General features: G+C 38.0%; 2 long non-coding RNA genes across 2 annotated transcripts; one reads left to right on the top strand and one right to left on the bottom strand.

Annotated features, from left to right (window-relative positions):
• Positions 1–13,210: 13,210 nt before the first annotated feature.
• Positions 13,211–14,410, bottom strand: LOC129349892 (uncharacterized). Its single transcript, XR_008603074.1, has 2 exons — positions 13,979–14,410; positions 13,211–13,812 (listed from the first exon to the last, which is right to left on the bottom strand). It is a non-coding gene; the product is annotated as an uncharacterized LOC129349892 (long non-coding RNA).
• Positions 14,411–14,589: 179 nt separating this feature from the next.
• LOC129349753 (uncharacterized) lies at positions 14,590–22,389 on the top strand. Its single transcript, XR_008602865.1, has 5 exons — positions 14,590–14,623; positions 15,524–15,624; positions 16,353–16,494; positions 17,469–19,294; positions 19,730–22,389. It is a non-coding gene; the product is annotated as an uncharacterized LOC129349753 (long non-coding RNA).
• The last annotated feature ends 735 nt before the right edge of the window (positions 22,390–23,124 follow it).

The raw sequence follows: 23,124 nt of genomic DNA, 5'->3' as shown, positions 1-23,124 counted from the left end.
TCTCTCTCTCTCTCTCTCTCTCTCTCTCTCTCTCTCTCTCTCTTTCTCTCTCTCTCTAACTGCTCTTTCTTTCTAAGTGACTTCCCCCCAAGCTTGACTACTTTTCATTAAAAAATTAAAACCCTCAGTTTACAGGAAAGAAAAAAAAAGTATATCAATCAATGGAGGAAAAGCAGTGCAAAGTGAAATACCAGTGGCAGTAAAAGCTGCAAATGAAAACAAATTGCCAGTAGAGTTCTTAAATACATTTTGTGCCTAGTCTGCTCATGATTGTTTTGCCCCGCTATGGACTGGTCATGTGGAGACTGGGTACCTCACTCAGACTCTGGGTTTTTTGCTAAATCACATACAATAGGATTCTAAAAAAACGCTTTAGTTGAGATAAAATGATATTACCGAGAAACATAAAAGGCACACAATAGAATTGCTTTATCAGCAACATCACACAATTTGTGATGTTTGAAGAGAACAGAAAGACTCTGTACATTTTACAGAGAACAGGATTTTTGTTCTAGATTTCAACCAGCACTAGTTTAAGTTGAAGCCAATTTCCCAAAAGACAAAGACAATAAAAATCCTGTTTAAACAAATTCACAATAATAATGCAACAATCTAACTGTGTGACACGCATCTACATATATAGCACATTCTCAGCGCCATGGCAACCTTCTGTGTGGCACTGTTCACATTACTCATTTTACCCATTGTTAACATAGATAATGAAGAGTGTAGATTTCAAACACACATAAACAGCTGTACTGTGACATTTGAAACATACGCTGCTGTTCAAAAGTCTGGGGTCACACAGACAATATCATGTTTTCCATGAAGACTCACACTTTCATTAATGTGCTAACATAATTGCACAAGGGTTTCTAATTATCAATTAGCCTTTTAACACTATTAGCTAACACAATGTAGCATTAGAACACAGGAGTGATGGTTGCTGGAAATGTTCCTCTGTCCCTCTATGTAGATATTTCATTTAAAAAATCAGCTGTTTCTTGCTAGAACAGTCATTTACCACATTAACAATGTGTAGACTGGATTTCTGATTCATTTAATATTGTCTTCATTCATTGAAAAAATGGCTTTACTCTCAAAAATAAGGACATTTCTAAGTGACCTCAAATTTTTGAACGGTAGTGTAGTACGTGTTTTTTCATTGCAGCTGACATGGTGAGTTCATTCTGCAGTTTATTCTGAAACTGGACCACCTTTTCTATCTTTGAGAACTGCTCTGCGTGGACTGTTATGGGAGTGCTGTTGACAATACAGTTCAGAAAGGTTATAGAAATGTCATTTAAATGAATGATGAACTATTTCAACCAAAAATATGAGAAGTCATTTTGTTTCAGTATTTTGGAAAGTGGTCTCCAGTGTAGCTTGCTGGTTACTTTCTTTTGCTGTAGTAAACTAGACCCTACATCAATTACCAGCAAATACAGAGCCTCCAGGCATGAATTGTTCAAATGCTGGAAGTAGAATTAGTATTTCTTGTAATCCTGATCCTCAAACTATGTTAAGAGTCTTAGGTGGGAAATCAGCCCGGTTAATGCTTTTCATCGGGAACAGTCACTTTGGGGCCGACACGCTGGACTGATATGTACAAATACATGTAGGACAGAGGTCTCCCAGACCAACTGCGTCAATTAAGAATAAACATATGGTACAAATGAATCAAAAGGAACTGCAATTGTGGATTGGACCCATCCAGAGTTGTATATCTTTTTCAAGTTCAATGTTAGGCTGTATTCCAATTCAGTGCAGCTGCACTCACTTGAGTAAACAGGAGTACAATTTTGTAATTGATGGATGACATCAGTCCCCTGCAATCAAACAGTTGTCTATCAGTTTTCTCATGTCTGAAAACATTAGCTGCTGTCTAAAGGAACTATGGTGACACAGTAAAACCCCAGCGCACACACTATTTATTTTAATATTATCTATGAATGAATGAATTGGAAATAAAAAGCATCAAACAGATAAAATCCTAAATTTATTTTTTATATTTTCAGTTTTTGATGAATTGATGGGCAATTAATTCATTATAATCTTGAATCTGTTTCTGCAAGATGCCTAGTGTTGTCTATGATTGGCAAAAAAGTATATTTTTTTTGTATTTATATTACCAATAATATGATAATTTTGGCTTTTTTATTCTATATATAATTACAATCTGTTAAATGTAATAATGCCTTATGGTGTGTAATAGCAATTTTATGATGAAATAAAGCAAAAACCGGATAGGGAAGCAGATCTTTATTGTTGGCTAACATACTTACCTGCTTGAATTGTCAAGTTGAATAGTCAAACATCCATCTGTTCATTATCTATACACCACTTAATCCTTATTAGGTTGCAGGGTTCTGGAGTCAGACTATCTTTATGTTAATTGTATTTATTCCTGATAACAACATTATATTGAGGGAAGATAAAGTTTCTAAATATTACAGCAGCTGAAATACATTGCCAAGAGCAGACTATCCCTTTATGAATTGCCATAAACAAATAAGACTGTCTCTCCAAGTTGAACATTAGTGGTTATTAATTTCAACCAATGCTCTAAAAACGGCCCTTGCATTCCAAATCATATATATCTTTTTTTGTCCTAACCTTAAAACGTTTTCACCCAAAGAATGATCTTTGGGTTTAAAAAAAACACTTTAAATCCACAACATAAGTCATCACAGGGCACTTTACATGGTAAGCTTACTTTACAGTCTTGTATTATAAAGAGAAACTCAACAAATCCAAACAACTCCATCAGGCTCAGGGAGGGTGGGCATCTGCCTCAACCATTTCAGATCAGGGGATAGCAAGAGACAACAAGAGAACAGCAATCTCTGAGCAAGTTGGATACCTGCAGAGTGGACAAAAAACTCAAACTGCAGAAGGGAGATGATGCAAAGTTAGTGACATACACTGGTGGCACAACATTTATGGAGAGATGATAAGTTTTATCAAAAAGGAAAGTTTTAAGCCTAATCGTAATAGTAGAGAGCATGTCTGCCTCCTGAACCCAAACTGGGAGCTGATTCCACAATAGAGGAGCTGATAACTGAAGCCTCTGATTCCCATTTTGCTTCTGGAAACTCTGGGAACCACAAGCAAACCACCAGTCGGAGAGTAAAGTGTTCTTTTAGGATGATGTGACTCAGTAAGGCCTTTAAGATACAATGTAGCCTGGTCAATACGCTGCGACGTGTCCAGGATGTCCTCTGCCTTCACCCTATGTCAGCTGGGATAGACTCCAGCCCCCCTGCGACCCCAATGAGGATTAAGTGGTGTATAGATATTGGATGGATGAATGGCTGGATTTTGATACTGTCACTAGATCAGGAGAAGGCATTTGACAGGGTGGATCACTCTTATTTGTTCAGTGCTCCAGCTTGTTTGTATTTCTTTCAACCAATCACAGTCATTGTGGGCTGGGATACACAAAGTATGCAGCTTCGGTGTTCCTTCAGAATATAGAAGGCTGGAATTTTCAGGCATGCGCTAAATGGATAATCCAAGGAAACAAAACAAACAAACAACAAACAACATCAACAATGAAAACACTAGCAGGGTCACCTTACTGCATAATCAAAATCTTTAGGAAAACTTTTAGTTTCAGTTTTATTTTTTGTGGTAGGTTGCTGTTGATTTGGGGGAATGGTGACTGAAATTGTTGGCCAGTGGCTGGCTTGTACCTGTAGCTTTAATCCAGTCAGTCAGAGAACACAAACTGTAATTTTTGTATTACTGCTCTGCATTACTTAGACAGACAACACTGTTTAAATGAAGCAGTGTGCCTCTAACAAGTTGGGGAATTAAGAAGGCAAGTAATGTAATAATAATAATACTATGGACAAATAAAGACTGTTGACATTATGCAAATTTTTTGCACAGTGTGTGTGTGTGTGTGTGTGTGTGTGTGTGTGTGTGTGTGTGTGTGTGTGTGTGTGTGTGTGTGTGTGTGTGTGTGTGTGTGTGTGTGTACGTACTGCTTGGGACTGAACACGTGAGCAACCTTAGTATACATCCACTAATGACCAATAGTTATGTTACATGCTGTTGAGTACTTTGTGTGTTACTGTAGCAAAATAAATACGTTTTTAAAGTAACAGCACACTCAATTTTTTCAAAACTGAAAAATTTGCTTGTCTACATTGTTAAAATCAGGATAATCAGGATGTGATATTCAAAATGAATGGAATACTGAAAGTACATGCAAATGTACAACTGCACTTTTGCTAACCTAAACATGTTCTGAATTATGTTTGGTGTGGTCCCACAGAGATAAAGAGATAATTGACCTTCCCACTTGAGCCATGATAAGACAGAAAAATAACAAAATATTCCCAAATTTCAGCATTTTTCTTTCAAATACATTCCTCCACTCCTCCATGACCTGCAGCCACCCTCTATTTACTTGGGAGTGCAACTTAAACCGATAGGGATTACAATGACTTGCCATATAATAGGGGAAAAACAACAAGGAAACTGCTTAACATGCCTGACCTGCTAATAAGGAGACAGTGTGGAATTTTGCACTCTGCTGTCTTAAAACACACACAGGACCTATTCAGCCTGCCTGGTATTCTCCGTTTGGGAATCACAACATTTAAGATGCTATATCCAAAATTATTCATATTCTTTAAATCCAAATGCTGCTGATAATGCATGCCATGTTGTAGGTTCTATTCCACTCTAAACTGAGAACATGTGGTGCAGTAGCTCTCCACTCAGTTACTAGTCAATTGAAAGTCATGGCTAAAACCAAAGAATTTGTGTTTGTTGTTAGGGCCTATCACTGAGAGAGCATTAAACACCGTGGTTGGTCACAGGAAGGGCCATAAGGCCTCATGCAGGTGTCTTCAAGTATCATCAAAAAATACATGGAGTTCCACACCGTGTCAAAGGGCATCGATGGAAGTCAGAAGTCATCACTAGCAAAAACAGTTGTGTGAGATGCCAAGAACAATTCAACGTTCAATCCCAAGAACACCATCCCCACAGTCAAACATGGTGGTGGGACCATAACGCTTTGAAAGTGTTTTTTTAGACGATAGATCAGGGAATATTTTCAGTAAGTAAATAACCTTATGAGAAAATGGGGGAAACATTAGGATTCTAGAGGAGAACATCAGGCAGTCTGCAAAAGAACTAGGGTCATTCCAGAACTGGAGGACATTTTACATCCCACCCATCACATTTCAAATAATCCATGTACAAAATACTAAAACATGCAGCTGTTGTGTCAATTTTCTTGTCCTGAGACCAAATCTAAAAAAAAACTAAGACAAAAGAATGTTTGAAAATATTTCTAAAATACCAAATAGGTCTGGAGTTCCCCCTAAAATGCTATTTTACCTCTTGTCCCACCCCCCAATGACCAAATTGAATCTAAAATAAAACCGTTAAAATGCAATTTAAATCTTTTTTTTCATTGATGCCTCTTGTAATGGATGGATGGATGGATGGATGGATGTACAGAGGTTACGAATTTTAAACAAGTAACAGAGAATCCAACAATCCAAAGCTGCTTTTGAATTTCCTATGACAGGGTTGTTAAATTCATTTACAGCGGTAAATTCATAACATACTAACCCATAAATAACGACAACTCCAAATATTTCCCTTTGTTTTAGTGCAAAAAAGTAAATTCTGAAAATGTTAGCATTGAATGAACTGTCATTGTAGAAAACATTTTGAACACCCTGAAAATTATTAATTAATTATAATTAATTATGCCTCAGTTTAACATTTACATATTACAACTTACAGATCACAGTGTGTCTAAAAAAGGCACAAAACATTTAGTCTCAGGTATCTAGAACTGAACGACATAGTAGATCTAAAAAGTATTTGAAATTTACAGTTGTACAATTTTACAATTTGCAGTTCATGTCTTCTCTGCGATCTTTACATTTCAAAGTTATCCCACAGGCCAGATTGGACCCTCTGGTGGGCCCACTTTTGGCCCACGGGCCATATGTTTGACACACCTGCCCTGTGAGCAGGAATTCTCTTCCACTCAAAGAATGAAGAAACGCATGTCCTGTTTAGTTGATGTCAGATTCCACTGGAATGCTCCAGCAAGACTTAGATAGCTAAGAAAGGAGTTATTTTAACAAAATAAATTGAATTAAAGACAATGCCTTGAACCACGTTAGTTTTTTGTGCAAACAAATACCACTATAAGTGGTTATGAATAATTCCAATATGTAGAATAACATTGAGCATGTTTTAGTGTTATATAAATATAGATAATATATGTAACAGCATGCACACACTACACAATAAAATACTGCACTATAATGTAATAAAAGCAGAAATCAAAGTCAATGATTGCATAGCCTATAATGTGATGATACAATATTCTTCGATGCAGTATTAATGATACGACGGCAATATTTGCTGACACAGGTTGCTATTCTTATGGAGAAGTCATTATAGTCCAGAGCTGCAGATGAACCTGCTGGAGGTTTGATCCTTTGGTTACCTGACTGAACATAATATACACACCGATGAACCACATTCCACAAAACACTGGGATGTTTGATGCTTTGGAGCTGTTGGTTTCAGGTTGAGGCTTTTGTGGATCTGGCTTATTCTGATGTGTCCTGCAGATGTTCTACCAGATTTGGAGCTCTTGGCCATGTTCCTCGAGCAAGTGACTGTGATGTGATGAGGCGCATTGGGACAGAAATGCATGACAGTCATGCACATTTATCAGTGCCACAGTGTTTTCATTGATATAGCAAAGACCTCAAGTACAATGATACCAAATATAAAACTTTGGCTATATCACAATGCATAAAGCTTGCATTGTACTATTGAAGATAATAGTATACCTTTTTTTCAAAATAAAAATAGAAATTCAAACAGATTAAACAATATAATCTGTCAGATACACAGAAGCACCCACTGATTTTTTGTTAACGTCATGTTTATTTATTCTACTTGATATTGCTCAGCGTTGTTTGAAGAGCAATGAAGTTTCCTGGAACTAACAGGGACGGGGAGGACACTTTCAGATGGGCCGCTAAATAACGTCTTGATGCAGTATAGACTGGAGGGTTGTCAGTTATGCAGAAACTACCATTTAACACAAAAAGTACATTATATATGTCATGCTGTTTTTAGTAGTGGCTGTGATAAGACAAGCCTTTACTCAGTTACTAACAGTACAACAACCTGCATACTTCTGGGACATCATCATCATCATCATGACTATTTCACTTTCAGCTCATGTTATAACCTGATTTACAATAGTTTCCTGTTGTGCAATGCTGAGCCAAGATTGTGCTATTTTGAGAAAAGCTACTTAAATCTAGGCAAAAGCTTAGGTTGACTGGCAAGACCTACATTAATTTACACACGAAGTTACAGTCTTTTTAATAGTATTCTGGTCCACTCCTCATGAGCAGACTGCTCCAGCTGTCTCAGGTTTGAAGGGTGCCTTCTCCAGATGGGATGTTTCAGCTCTTTCCATAGATGTTCAATAGGATTTAGATCAGGGCTCACAGAAGGCTACTTCAGAAAAGTCAGCTGTTTTGTTCTTAGCCATGGTTAGGTGTTTTTAGCTGTGTCATGACCTGCGACTGAGACCAAGCTTTCTGACACTGGGCAGCACATTTCTCTCTAGAATACCTTGATAGTCTTGAGATTTCATTGTACCCTGCACAGATTCAAGACACCCTGTACCAGATGCAGCAAAGCAGCCCCAGAACATAACAGAACCTCCTCCATGTTTCACAGTAGGGACAGTGTTCTTTTCTTTCTATGCTTCATTTAATATAGAGCTGGTGTGACTTGCTGAAAAGCTCCAGTTTTGTCTCATCTGTCCATAGGACATTCTCCCAGAAGCTTTGTGAATTGTCAATATGCATTTTGGCAAATTCCAGTCTCACTTTCTTATGATTTGCTTTCAACAGTGTTGTCCTTCTCAGTTGTCTCCCATGAAGTCCACTTTGACTGAAACAGCGACGGATGGTATGATCTGACATTGATGTACCTTGACCTTGGAATTCACCTCTAATCCCTTTGGAAATTGTTCTGGGCCCTTTGGTTACCATTCGTATTGTCTGTCTCTTCAATTTGTCATCAATTTTCCTCTCGCTGCCACGTCCAGCGAGGTGGGCTACATTACCGTGGACCTTAATCTTCTGAATAATATGTGCAACTGTAGTCACAGGATCAAGCTGCTTGGAGATGGTCTTACAGCCTTTACCTTTAACATGCTGGTTTATCAGTTTTTCTTTCTAATCGCCTAAGACAACTCTTAGCTTTCTGTGGCCCATGTTCAGTGTGGTACACACCACTAACTGATTACAAGTTTGAGGACACCTGTGATGCTGATTACAGGACACACCTCAGTTTAACATGTCCCTATGGTCACATTATTTTCAATCTTTTTTGGGGGCATCATCATTTTTGCCTTTTTCATTAGTTTGTTTTTTTTTAATGATTTCGTTGAACCATAATTCAAAAACAATGTCTGATTTTCATTAATTGCGGGTGACCTTTGTGGGTTTTTCTTTCTTTAACTGAAGGTACCAACAATATATACAATCATGGAAGTAAGATAATTGTAAGATAATTATTATTAGTTTTCTTCAATTCCTCTTTCAATGGCTGGTACCACTAAAGGTATATTAACTGAAGAATATAATGAACATGACAAAAATGCAGCTGATTGCATAGTACTTTATGTCCTATTTGACATGCTTAAGATTAACTGTATTCCCAGGGTATATAAGAAGCCATTTCATGTCATCAGCAGCACTGCACATGCAAAGACCTAGAGTGGTTTCCTGCTTACATTCAAGGCTTAGCACAACTCAGAAGTTGTCAGCTCTCACAAAATGCCTAAAACAAAATAATTCTGTGAAGCCACAAAGACAGCCATCTTGGCACTGCTGAAAATTGGCATGAGTGAGAGACAGGTAGCGAAAAAACTGAAGATCTCCAAGACAGCTGTTCATTACACCAAGAAAAAACAAGCCCAACATGGTTCTACCAAATTGCTAGCTGGTCACGGCAGGAAACATCTTTCTGGTCACGAGATGACTGTGCACTCATCTGTCCTTGTGTCAGGAATCCAGCAACCTTAAAAATGAGTGGACACTGTGAAGAAATGTGACTTGTTTAGCAAGGACAGTTCGAAACCGACTTCTTGAAGCTGGTCTGAAGTCACACAGGGCACAGAAGAAGCCCTTCACCAATGAAAGGCAGAGGAAAGCCTGGTTACTCTTTGCTGGGGATCACAACGATTGGACTGTTGATGACTGGGCTAAGGTTCTCTTCAGAGGTGAATCCAATTTTCAGTTCAATCCCACTCCAGCCAACTTACTGGTGAGGAGGAAGCCTGGAGAAGCTACAAACCAGACTGTCTTGCCCCTCCAATAAAACACGGGAGTGGATCAGTGATGATCTGGGGTTGTTTCAGTCTGGGTGGAACAGGGCAAATGCAATTGTGTGAAGTGTGAATGAACCAGGTCATGTACAGGGCTACTCTTGAAACCAGTCTTCTTCCATCAGCTGGAAAACTCTTTCCTGCCTCCAAGGACTGGATTTTCCAACAAGACAATGCCTCTTGCCACACAGCAAGGTCAGTTAAAGCCTGGATGGAGAACCACAACATTTGAACCATGCCTTGGCCTGCTCAATCACTGGATCTACATCCAATTGAAAACCTGTGGAAATTCATCAAATGCAAAATGGAGAACTCCAAGTCCAAAAACAAAGCAAATTTGTCTGAATTTGTGCAACAGGAATGGGCTGCTGTGACAGCAGAACAATGTCAGAAGCTGGTGGAGAGCATGTCAAGATGCATGACTGTAGTCATCAATAACAATGGTTATGCAATGAAGTATTAACTCTTGTGTATGTGACTAAAACAGACAGAAAAGAAAACATGGAATGCCTAAAAGCACTGGTTTTGGCAGTACAATACCATAGCTATTGATATAAGAACTTAAGTGATTTTGGTTATTATCAAGAAAATCATGGAAAATGACTAGATATCAGCTCTTAAATTAAACTCATATGGGCTATTTATGTTGTTGTCATGATATTTGTCCAAACAAATGTACCTTTAGTTGTACCAGGCATTAAAATGAAAAAGAATTTGAAGAAAACAAGGGTGGTCTGACAATCTTTTCCATGACTGTATATATATATATATATATATATATATATATATATATATATTAAAAGCAATGTAGAAGAAGTGATGGCTTGGTGGGGAGAATTTTACACTGGGCAGTCCCTCATTCTGGTCTGTATTGAGAACAACACTGCACTGGTGAAAGAGGATTTTATGGGATATATGTATGGGAATTAGAGGCAAATCTAGCCACTAATGAGATTTCTTTCTATTTCCTAATCTTTCTTCCAGCCACCATTCAGAGGATCAGGGCTGCACAAATAACTTGAACCTCATAACCTCCCACATCAGTATCAACAACTCAGCAGCAAAGATCCCACTGACAGATCTGCCACATTAAATAGAATTAAATATCAATGATAAACACTAAAAACTTATGGTAAAGTCACACATCTTTATCTACCACTGTGGCTCCTCCTCCTCTGGGATCCTCTTGCACTCACTGGACAGAATGTTCATCTCATTTCAATAATTTCAACCTCCTCGACTTCTCAATGTTGTCTTCCAGCTCGTGACCTGAAAGTCAAACTTGGTACATCATAACAAAGGATGCCTCAGTTCATAAATGCATATTGTGCAGGAAGGATGGAGGAACGAGGAGGCGCGATGAGCAAGGATCCACAGAATCCTTCCTGCGTCCTCGATGAAGTCTTTTTCACATCTGTGACATAGCAGATGCTGAACACACGGCTGGAACACAAGCCATGTCAGCAGCAGGACTGACAAAAGTGTGTATATGATATGTAGTATTAATATATGTCACGCTTTGTTTGTTCAGTTCTATTTTGTGTGCCACAACTATTTTATACTTCAAACTGCACACGTATGTTAAATAAAAAAATAAAAATGCATGACGACTGTACATTCCCGTCACATTGTCATGTTGTAACTGGAATTATAAGTAAAATATATATACTATATATTATCATCAACACTGTTCTGTTCATCTGACATATAAAGTATCATTCACAAGTTTTAGAATGCCCCAATTTTTCCATTTTTTAAAAAAACTGAAATTCAAGTAGTTCAAGTCCGATGAATAGCTTGAAATGGTACAAATGTAAAGTGGTGAACTGCCAGAGGCAAAACAAACAAAAAAAGTAAGGTTCCCAAACTGAAAATAATGTACTTTTCAGAATTATTCAAAAAGGCCTTTTTCAGGGAACAAGAAATCGGTTAACAACTTAACAACTTCTGTAGCAATGGAGGTTGATCAAGGATTGAAAGCTGGTGCTACCAAATCCTACAGGTGTTCCAACTTTTCTTGATGACTTACAACCCCCTCTGTCTGCATAAAGTAGTGCTGGAACACACTGTAGTACCATACCCTCCAGAGCATTATTTGAACAGTGTTGTACTACAGAAAGTAGTGTGTTGCTGTAAAAATGATGAGGAAAATGTGATTAACAATAGAAGAGAGACAGGCCAACATAACACTTAAAAATGTAGGTCTTTTCTACAGAGAAATTGTAAGGAAAGGCAAGGAGTCAGTGAGTACAGTTTTCTTCACCATCAAAAGGCTCAGAAACTGGAGGAAACTCTGACAGGAAGAGGTCTGGAAGACCTAAAGCCACAACAGAATCAGAGGACAAGTTTCTGAGAGTCACCAGCTTGGTGATAGGCAGCTCACAGGACAACAGCTTCAAGCACAGCTTAATCATAGTCGTAGTAAGAAGTCTCAGTTTCAACTGTGTAGAGAAGACTTGGAGTTGCAGGATTGACTGGTGAAGCTGCATCAAGAAAGCCATTGCTAAGACATCAGAGTAAGAAAAAAGAGACTTGCCTGGGCCATGAAACACCACCAATGGACTACTGAAGACTAGAAGAAGGTATTGTGGACTGATGAATCAAAGTTTGAAATCATAATTTCTGCAACAGAGTTGGGAAGAACTTTCTGAAGAATATTTCATTTCCATTGTGGAAAGAATGCCACGAGTGTGTTCAGCTGTTCTATCAACCAAAGACGGCTCCTTTGATGAGTCAAAATTTTAAAATATATTTTGGTTTCTAAATTGATTTTTTTGAAATTTCAATTGTGTACTTGTTCGATGCTTTCATTTAAAAAAAAATGGGTGTTTCTTTTGATAGAAAAAGCCATTCTAAATTAAACAAAAAGAAACTAGTATGTGAGCAGGGCTAGGAGTATCTATTAAAACAAAATATGGCTTTGAAGCAAGCAGTCATTCTTCTTTTTTATGGATGGTGATGACAAATTGGTGTGGGGGTGTCCTAAGAACACCTGGAGAACCATGCTAGACTGTCTCATGACCATTATTCATTTGAAGTGCCTTTTAACAGTCGCCATATAAACTCTGCAGAACGCCTGTCCCCAGTGTTGGTCATTAACTGGTGTGAGACAGAGCGTCAGCACTTCTCCTGCGCTGTAATTACCTCATTTCAACCATAAAACCAACTCATCATAAAACTGACACAGACACTGACCCTCTCTGCTTTCTCGTCTGAGCTAGTAAGACAAAGAAGTCTGCAGTTGTTGATATTGGATTTTAAATATGTAATTATTTACCCATATGTACAATCAATAGTGAGAACATGTTTTTTGATCAAATGACCATGCTGTCTAGTGTTCATACATATAAATGACAGGAACCAGCGGTGGACCTGGGTGACATACTGACAAAGCTGCAAATGTGCCACACATTGTCTTGCTTACCTATAGCTATTTTATAAATGTAACTTTATTACTGTAACTGTGACAATGAAGGTCCTCTAACCTTACCCAGCAACTTCTTTTAACCCTTTAAGACCCACCATTGTGCAAGTCCGCCAGGACATATTTTTACATTTTTACATGCTGTAGTGCCATTTTTTGGAGTATTTTTATTTGATTTACATCAAAATAACCCTGATATCCCAAATTTTAATAATATGTATTGACTTATGTCGTAACTAGTACAAAAAATTGCTTAAAGGTGCAATAAACCTTAAAAAAAATGAAAATCGTTTTTGTTTTTTTCACATATATTTCAAAATACAGAAATTGCAAAGCTGTATCCCTCAAATTTATAAATGTAAAAAAGTTGCACAATATCCTTTGGAACCACAGGAAATTTATTTGGAGTCTGTACATAATTTGCTTTTTGAGATATGGTCAATTTTGTAACCTGTAAAAAAAAAAAACGAAAATAAACAAAACTGCAAAATTTGCAAAGAGACATCAAAACAAATTATTTACAATAGCGCAATCAAATTTCTAAATGTGCCAGATACTTATGAACACACATACTTTATGTACAAAACCATGGTCAGACCATAAAAAGTGCATTTGAAAATAAAAGAAAATCGTTTTTACTGAGTTGAATCAGAAACAGTATTTTGATGGTCTCCTGGTCCGAATACTTGGACAGGTCTGATGGAGAAGGGCTGTCCACATATTCTGACAGAGGTGGCTGGACACCTGGCCTCCTTTTCGGCAGGAAATGTGGCAGAGAAGGTAAGCTGTCAGGTTCCTTCTCAGTTTTCCAGCCAGCTGTAGGGAGCGCCTCTGGCCCGGAGCGCTCGCTGGTGGAGCGGCTGCTGCAGCGTCTCCTGGCTGGAGGACGGTCTGTCCCTCTACCTCTCGCTGGGTACCAGGACAGCAGGAGACCTCCATTCTCTCCTCTTCCTCCTCCTCCTCCTTCCCAACATTGTAAATGCTGCACACAGAAAAAGTTACGTGGTACGTTAGCTGTACGCAGCACATGACTTGTAAAAATGATGCGTATTTTGCGCGGAATGCTTTCGGCGGCGTTCCATGTATATTATACTTTCTTTACTTTTCTCCAACTCAAAACAAACAACTTCTCATGAATACAGACTTACATGTCACTGGAATGATCAATTCCTTCGATAAGATCGGCTTCATCCGCGCTGGTGGCAGAATCCGGGCCAGACGAGTGGCTGGACTCTTCATCCGACGCTGTAGTTTGCTGGAGAGCTTCACGCCAGATGTAAAATAGTTTGGCGCGACCAGGTTTTCGCGACTCCTCAACTAATGTGTGGAAGTGTGTCAAAGATGTGTGATCTGGTAATTGGATTTTCCGTTCTGAAACGGGTATTGAAAAAGAAAAAACGAGTGGTTATTTGATTTTCGTTTTAAAATACAAAAATTAAAATTGAAATACAAGGCGTTTTTCCTTTTCATGATCAAAAAGGGATATACGATTTTTTTTTAAAATGCTTTGATTTTCGTTTTATATGTAGAATAACAAGAAAGTAAAATCAGTAAGAGACAGAAACGAAAAAAGGTCCGTTTTTTCATTTTCTGAGACCGGAAGTGGTCATCAGCAAGTGTGGAGCCAAACGACAACAAGACTCTCAGAGGGCGGAGCCAGAGAGCAGCGATTGGTCAGACCATAGATAATATAGAAGACAGCACGCTAGCGTATCTAGTCTATGTATATCTATGGTCGGCACGTCTGGTAGCATCTCTGGCTGCTGTTGATCTTGTTTTTGGAGTAAAACACGGTAAGAAGATAAATATTTCTTAACCAGTAGCGTTGTTTTGTTGTACGTTAAGTCAGCGACTTGTGAAGAGTTGTGTTTTGTCGTGTTTGAGCAGTTGGTCCGGACGCGTTAGCTAGCTAAGCGGCTAAGTTAGCTAGCGGGCTAATTAACACAGGTGGCTAACTTACCGCTGAACACCTGTGTTAGTTGCTGCAGCAGCTGTCCTCATTATTAGAATGACCTTCTCAACCTGTATTTCTCTGCTGTGTATTTTAGCTTTAAAAAAAGTTATTTTACTTTAAGGTTAACTGAAACCTGTTGAGCTGCACTGAAGTTTAACATTCAGCTGGTTTGAATTAAACCGTGCTTAACTTAACATTGCGCAACATTACCTCTCTGAATCTCCATAATTTCATTAAATTCCTTCTCTCTTCCACTGCTCAAGTTCAATCCAGTATATAAAATGACATTAATAATGAATAAACTAACAACCAGCCATTGTATTTATTTATTACTGTATGTGTTTGTAGTAAAACATGAGTTGAAACCTACTTTTGGATCTAGAACTGCACAAGCCGTTCATTTTCAGTCACCTGATGAGTTAAACTCCCCTTTTTATGTGAGGTTGAAGCAGAAAGTCTGAGTTAACAAAGAAAGTTGTTTATAATTTGTGATACCTGTTATCTCTGACTGAGGCTTTAGTTTTTGTTGAGCTGATTTACACATAGAAACTTTGTTCAGGAAAATTTCTCAGTAGCTCAGAGGACAGGCTGCTTTTTACACAACCTTGTAAGAGAATGTCTGTCAATGCTTTCAGCAGAATTTAGAAACACAACACTTCCTAAACAGATATTTTGAGGCTGTGAGGTTGAACGTTTGAGAGTACATCAGTGTGTTTGTTTGTGGTCTTTCTGTTTCTAGGTGGAAGCTGAATTAGTGAGGATGACTCTTGCTCCTGTCATCTCTAAGCTCCTCACACATCTTTACCTGCACATGAGGAAAATCACTCCTGTAGAATGCAGGTATGTTTGTCATTATTATAAAAAGATGTTGCCTGGTGACCTGTCAGAAACCCATTATACAGAGTCAGCCAAAATAATGTTTACACACATCAGGAAAAGAAAAACTTGCAGAAATATTTCAATACCAAATTTATTCAGACATCACGAGATTAATAAAAGTAATCTTTGGCCTCTACAATTACAAGAGGTGCTCAAAGTGGTGGCCACTGGCTTCCAGACATTTCTGCTGTGTTGTAGACGTCACTTGTTGATGCTCCATTCATGAGGGTAGCGCCATCTGTTGGGAAAACATCGTACAACAGGACACAGAGTTATCGTGATCTGATCAAACTTAGAAAGAGGAATCTATATGTGTAGAAGTACTTATACAAATGAAATATTTATACAAGTTTTTCTTTTCCTGATGTGTGTACATTATTTTGGCTGACTCTGAACTTAATGAGAACAAAATTGTCATTTAATTGTTTCTCTGAAAGTTTCTTTAGTGAAAACCAGCTGGTGTTCTGCTTTGAAACAAACTGCTGTTGAGGTCTGTGTTTTTAGGTTTAACCCCACAGTTTCTGAATGAACTGATAGTTTGTTTTTTTTCCCGATCAATGTGGACGTTATAATTGATGGTAACATTTACTGATCATATAATCAGCATGACAATATAATAGTATAACATTCTGACCACCTGACTAATAATGTGTTGGTCCCTTTATGCTGCTAAAACTCCTCTGACCCAGTGGTTCATCAGAACCTCTGGGGATGTCCTGTGGATTCTGTGGATCCTGTGGGTTGCAGGGTGGGTCCTACCTAGACCAGGCTGATCCTGGACCATCCCACAGATGCTCCATCAGATCTGGATGTGGGGAGTGTGGAACCCAGGTGAACAGCTTAGCTCTGTCGTGTTCCTTGGACCACTCCTGAGCAGTTTTAATTTGTCCTGCTGAGGGTGGCAGCTGGCATCAAGTACTGCTGTTGCCATGGAGACTAGGGGGTTGTTTGTCCTGCAGTGTTTAGGTGGTGGTACATGTCAAACATCCACATGAACGTCAAGGTTTCCCAGCAGAACGTTTGCATTAGAACAAGATGATGGATGTTGTTCTCTTCAGCTGTCAGTGGTCAGAATGTTGTGGCTGATCGGTGGATCTGTCTGCCTTTACTCTGACATCCAGAGTTATACAAAAGTGTAGTATGTGTGCAGTGCAGAAGAGATTTACTTTATTGTATGCATTTTTTTTTTTTTTTTAAGGGAGAGCATTTTTTTTATCCACCTGAAGAAGACCTAATCTTTCCCTTCAAAGGATAGTTAATTGTTACTACGGCTTCCATAGTGGTCCCATCAGAGAAAATCATATCCATATACAGATTTTTATTAATTCCAGGGCTGGTTCAGTAAAGATTATAATAATAACTACATCAGATAATTCTTGGTCGCAGTTGGAATTTTGCAGCCTGAGAGATGGTTGAGAAGGTTTGCAGTTCTTGTTTTAGCAAAATATGTTATAATAGAAGATCTTTATTGTCATTGTACATGAAATTATCTGCAAACCAGCAAAGTGTATCAGTCTGAGGTATCTAAAAATAAAGAAAAATGCTTCTAAAGCCAATAATAAACAGAATATTTTGAGGGAATATTCTAAAAAGGAAAGAAAAGCTCCATTCTCACTCCTCTCAGGATAAACTGTCATTAAAATTGACTTTAAATTTAGCTTCAACACGAGATAAAAACATTTACTTTCATTACTGATATTGTCAAGTTTTAATAAAGTTCATGCTACTTTTATAAAATGATGAAAGTGAATAAATTGTATTTCTGTGATCTGTGTTTGATTTCTGTCTTTTCTCCTGTCATCCAGATGTTCAGAGGGAGATGATGCCACATCTGGTCCAGCTGATGGAAGGTCTTGAAGTTCTCTGACTGGCCTCGACTGAAGATGGTCGTCTCACTGGATTTAAGGTTCAGATGCTCAGTAACAAACTCCACCAATGAGCCAACAGGGAAGCTTTAGGTTTATTAAATGTTGCTATGAAGGTATCGCTGTTTTTCTTTGTGAATGCAATGTGCTCCAACTGAAACTTGAATTAGAACTTAGAAGTAAATCCTTCCATCTGAAAGGATTTAGTTGCATTAATAACCTCATAACATTCTAATTTTTATTCCAGTCTTGGTTGGAAATAGAATCTCTGTATTGATTCAGGTAAAAACTGAACTTCACAGCATGTTGGAGCAAAACAACCAGATGAAAACTGTGATGGTGTTGGATTGTCAGACCGTAATGTTGCAGCTCAAAGCAGCTTTTCTATCTCAGTTCATTCTGACATTCAGCTATGAATCAACACAGCAGATGGTGATCCATGCTGTGGAAGTCTCACATCTCCTGATTTAATGGAGCTGCTTTGCACTTTTTACACTGTTTATTCACCAACACTTTATTTAATAAAAGTCCCATCTAGTTTTTATGAGGAATGTGATGTTTTAATTTCTCTGTGAATAACTGCAGTCTAATGCAACAGCTGGAGTTGTAACATCTGTCCTGATATTGATCATGAAGTATTGATCAGAATACTTATGGTTAGCAGTCATCCCTGAAGTTTTACATTAAAATCTTTACTTGTGTTGTGAACTTTGGTAAGAAGCAGAAACGTTAGCGTTGCCATGGATACATGAGTGTTAAATTCTGTCCATGTTTCCATTTTGGGAAATGCAGTCCAGTTCCAGAATGTGGAGGAATTTAGTCTCACAATCACAGACAACAAATATTATCTGAAAGTCGGGTTATTGTTGTTTATCAGCACAATACAAAAAGATTAATGTTAGAAATATTCCAGTTAAGACTCTAGAATATCATGATTTATGTAAATTTACCTCAATAATATGAATGTTCAGGTTAAGATTGTACAGTGATATTTATTATGTTTAGCTGATTAAAGTTTATGACTCTGCACTAAAATATTATTTAAATTGACATCATTATTATAATATTTAGGGTCAGACCCTACAGTATTGAGATTAAGAAATCAAATATTCTATAAAATGTAAATACACTGAACTCATTTGGATATATTTAAGTGAGACTCTACAATATTATTTGACACAAATCTATCTAAATCAAAATTTTAATAATTTTCACACCAAACATTTACTGGACTGATTTAAATATTAAAATCACTCCTTTCTAATCCTCTGCTGTACGTTCAAACCTGAGGCCTTAAATAGAAACACACAAGTATCTGATTGAAGGAACTTCTGCAGAGTCCTGGTTCCAGAACATGATGATAGAATTATAGACAAACTTTAACAAAAGCTGCCTGAGAGTTTACAGGTTTTTATGTTGGATTTCTTCAGTAATTTAATGAGTTATCAGCAATAATCAAGTGTTCATTTGATGAACTTCATTTCCTAAAACATCCAGAATTGGAGCTCATATCTTTGGCAGCTGTAAAGTTTCTGCTCCTTCAAAGTTCACAACACAATGAATGAATTCCTAAAACACTCTCAATGCTGGAGAGCGTTTGTGATGCTGAAGCAGTGACAGTTTTTCTGTTTCTTCTCTGGAGATGCACAATGAGGGACGTCTGCAGAGACTGAGAAAGAGTCTCACCACATCCTGACATGAGGAAAAAGACTTTATTGAAGACTACAATGAGAAAAACTATCAGACAGCAGACGGCTGCATTCAAGGTGAGCTCTGAACATTTGATCTGGAACAGGAATTCAATAACGGCAGCATGAGCTTCATTTCAGTCTGTAGCTGCTGAATTCATGGATGAATCATCTGGCACTAGAGAGAAGACCATCAAACATCCACGTCAGCTGATGGAGGTCCAAGAGTCTCACCAAACAAACAACCTACAGAGTGAAGACCTCAAATCTGATTGGACGGCCTCCTATTCAGCCACATGGTGAACAAATGCCTCTAAGCTGATTTGTTTTCTAAAATAAATCTAGTTTGAGTCCTAATCTATGCCTGTGTGTTTGCTTCTTTACACGCTGTTAACAGTTTAGGCTGTTAGATTGTTCCAGATAAGACAAGTACAAGATTCTTCAGAGCCGTTCTACCACGAGCCTGACAGGAAGAACTCCAACAGCTACTGAATGTTCCTGTGGTCCCTCAAGGCTACAGGAGGAGCCCTACGAGGACGAGCCGGTCCACCTGATGGTGGCCAGTCGCTGCGGTTCAAAGCCAACACCGACTACGTGGACTTCTACTGGACCACATGGAGGCCTTCAAACCGGACCAACAAGTTCAGCGACTCCCCGACTCGTGGGTCTGAGGACGCCGCCGAGCCTCGGTCCAGCCGGCCTCCTGTCTGTGGGTGTTTGAGTGCTGAGAGGTTTGTGGATGCATGTGAACGTTCTGTGTTGAAACAGCAGCTTTGACTCAGTAACGCCGGTAAAAACCAAGAGCTCCTTTATTTGTGACTTCCACTAAAAAAACTGATGAAAATAAGTTTGCCAGGGTTCTGACTGATAACAGATTATTAAATAATGAAAATAATCGTTTAAATATTCCTTTAAACAATCCTTTTAGGTCTACATTTCCTTTACACTGACTTCTTGGTATATGTACAAGTATTTTGGGTGGAATATACCATTAAGCCCGATGTTCAAGGGTTCTTCTGGGAATATACCATTAAACCAACCTTTTAGGTAAATGTTCCAGGATGTTGGGTAGAATATACCATCAGATCAACCTTTTAGGTCTACATTGGAAGATTTTAGAGTAGAATATTACTCCAAACCATCCTTTAGGTCTACATTTAAGGTGGAATACTCCTTTACACCAAGATTTTTTGGTCTACATTGAAGGATTTTAGGTGGAATATTCCTTTGAACGAACTTTTTAAGTTTATGTTCAAGGATGTTGGGTGGAATATACCATCAGACCAACCTCCAAGGTCTACAGTAGTGAATTTTAGGTGGAATATACCATTAAACTCACCTTTTAGGTCTACATTGGAGGATTTTAGGTGGAATTTTCTTCCAAACCGTCTTTTAGTCTACATTTAAGGATGTTTAGGATGGTATATTCTTCCGAACCAACTTCTCAGGTCTACATTTCAGGTGGAATATTCCTCCATACTAACTTTTTTGGTCTACATTGAAGGATTTTTTCTAAACCACCCTTTCGGGTCTATATTTGAGGTTTTAGGTGGAATATTCCTTTTAACCAGCCCCTCAGGTCTCTTTGAGGATTTTGGATGGAATACTCGGTTAAACCAACATTTTAGGTGCATGTCCAAGGATTTTTGGTGGAATGTTCCTTTAAGGTGGATGTTTGAGGACCTTGTAGGTGGAATACTTCCTGAAACCAACCTTTTAGGTCAACATTCAAAGATTTAAGGTGGAATATTCCTTTAAACCAACCTAAATTTCATGTTTTGATCATTATCAAGTGAGAAACCTCAATCCAGACTCCTCATAATGACGTTTGAGATTTATGCTGCTGTTATTTGTTTAGTCCAGACTAAATGACAGAAATCCACAACTGTAATTTTATTTCAGGACTCGGTTATTAAATGTCAAAACAATCCATGTGACTCTAAAAACTCAACAGCTTTACAAACTCTAAGATTAAACTCTCCACAAGGATCCAAAATAAGTTGGACTTCTACATGAGAGCTTTAATTATTCTTCATCTACTTCCTGAAAAGTTTGGTCAATAAAAAAGACAAAAACTAATATTTTCAGCTGAACTAAAGACAGACTTTGTGATTTTTCTGCTCACATGTTGTGTTGTTGTAAACTTACTCTTTCAAATAAATAGCCGCCTAACCCCCTGGAAACCAGCGTTTGTCCTGTTTTTGTGTTGCTCCTCGGCGACCCTAGACAGCCGGGTCGTAATGTTTTTTGAGCAACACACCATACTATGACGTTTTTACAATGATGGTTCTACTATGGAACCAGTTTGACATGTTCAGGTTCTTTGTGTGAAAACTCAGAGATTTCAGGTATCAGAAGGTGGTTTTCAACTTTCTTTGTTAACTTTCTGCTTCAACTTTAAACTAAATTTCCTTCACTAACCCAGCCCTCTGGACTTCCAGTAAGCTGTGTTCCTATTGGCTGTCCAGGTGGCTGCTTGGTGTTATCAGGAACACCTGAGCAGCTCAGTGTCTTCCTGCTTTATTTAGCTGCAGACAAACATTTCCTCTGCTTCTCTTCACCACTGAACCGGGTTTGGCTCCATTGCTTTAGTTTGTTCTTTAGGCGTTGGCTTGCAGCTTCCAGCAGTAAAATCGTCTTTAATGTGTTTCTTGGTGTGTTTTAGGGCTTTGTACTGGATAGTTGTCTTGGTAAATGTGGTTCTTTAGCCACAGTTAGCACATGGTGCTAATGTGTGCAGTGATTAGTGGATTTGGTGCAGCTGAGTTGTGTCTTTATCTTGGCTGTAGTGAGTCTTTAGAGGTTTTTGGTCAGACACATTCTGTATTCTTGTTTGAGAACCAACGTTGGTTGTCCAGAAGGTAAGAGTTCCTGTCCTGATTCTCTGTTCTCAGAGGTTCTCTGGTAGGCTGCAGGAGACTTTAGCGTTTGGGTTGTGCTAGTTTGGTTTTTGTATGGTTTCATTTGGACGACTATCTTGAGGCCCCTCCATGTGGTTTAGTGAGGTTTTCTGCAACAGTTCTACAAAGCAACCTGCAGCAGAAGAGACTTTGAGAGTTTTTAGGAAGTTCTGGAGACCAGACTTTAGAGCAGCAGAAACATTTGTCAGCAGTTTGAGCAGGAGAAGGTGAGCTTCAGAGTAGAAATGAGACAGAAACCTTCTTGACCCGTGTGGTGAGGTCCTGTACCAAGAGTTTGAGCAGGTTGTGAAGAATCTGTAGCTCTTTGGTCTGAAAGCACAAGAAGAGTCGACTCATTACAGGAGAAAACAGGAGACATTGTTGGTTCTTCTGTCGCTCTGCAGCTTCCTTAGACTGAATATCAAGTTTATATTTTAAATGGTTTACCATGTGAGCCCAAGAAGACTTCAATAAACTCCCTCCATCCCCTGGACACAACATATTTTATTACCATGTTAAATCTTTTTTTAAAAAATGTTTTAATCATAGTTTTAGCATAGTTTTTTTCTCTTTGCTTGTTTAGTTTTGTCATGTGTAAAAGATGCTAAACAAATAAAGTTGAATTGATAAACTGAATAATTGACTAACTCATGATTGTGACAACAGAAGTATTTTCATTGTGATTTAAGGGTTTCTTTCATTTTTAAGGTTGGGGTTAAAATTTTGACAGAAAAAGAAGATTAAAGAAATAAACTACATAACAAAAAGCAATTAAATCAAAGGAAAAAAATTAATAAAATAAAACTTTTAAAAAGTTTTATTATTAAAAAGATTTAAGACATTTAAGATGTAATTTTCTAATTAAACATTTAAATTTTTAATTAAACGTTTTGTCTTTTTAAAGCATTAATAATCTAATTAAATGTTTTGCATTTTTAAAAATGTTTAATATTCTTCTTGTTTAATTGTATTTTTTAAGTATTTAATTATCGAAAATATTTTATCTGT

The sequence above is a fragment of the Amphiprion ocellaris genome, chromosome 10, assembly GCF_022539595.1.
Source record: "Amphiprion ocellaris isolate individual 3 ecotype Okinawa chromosome 10, ASM2253959v1, whole genome shotgun sequence".
Classification (NCBI taxonomy): Eukaryota; Metazoa; Chordata; class Actinopteri; family Pomacentridae; genus Amphiprion; species Amphiprion ocellaris.
The sequence above is the reverse complement of the archived record's forward strand: the minus strand, read 5'-3'. Positions and strand labels throughout refer to the sequence as shown.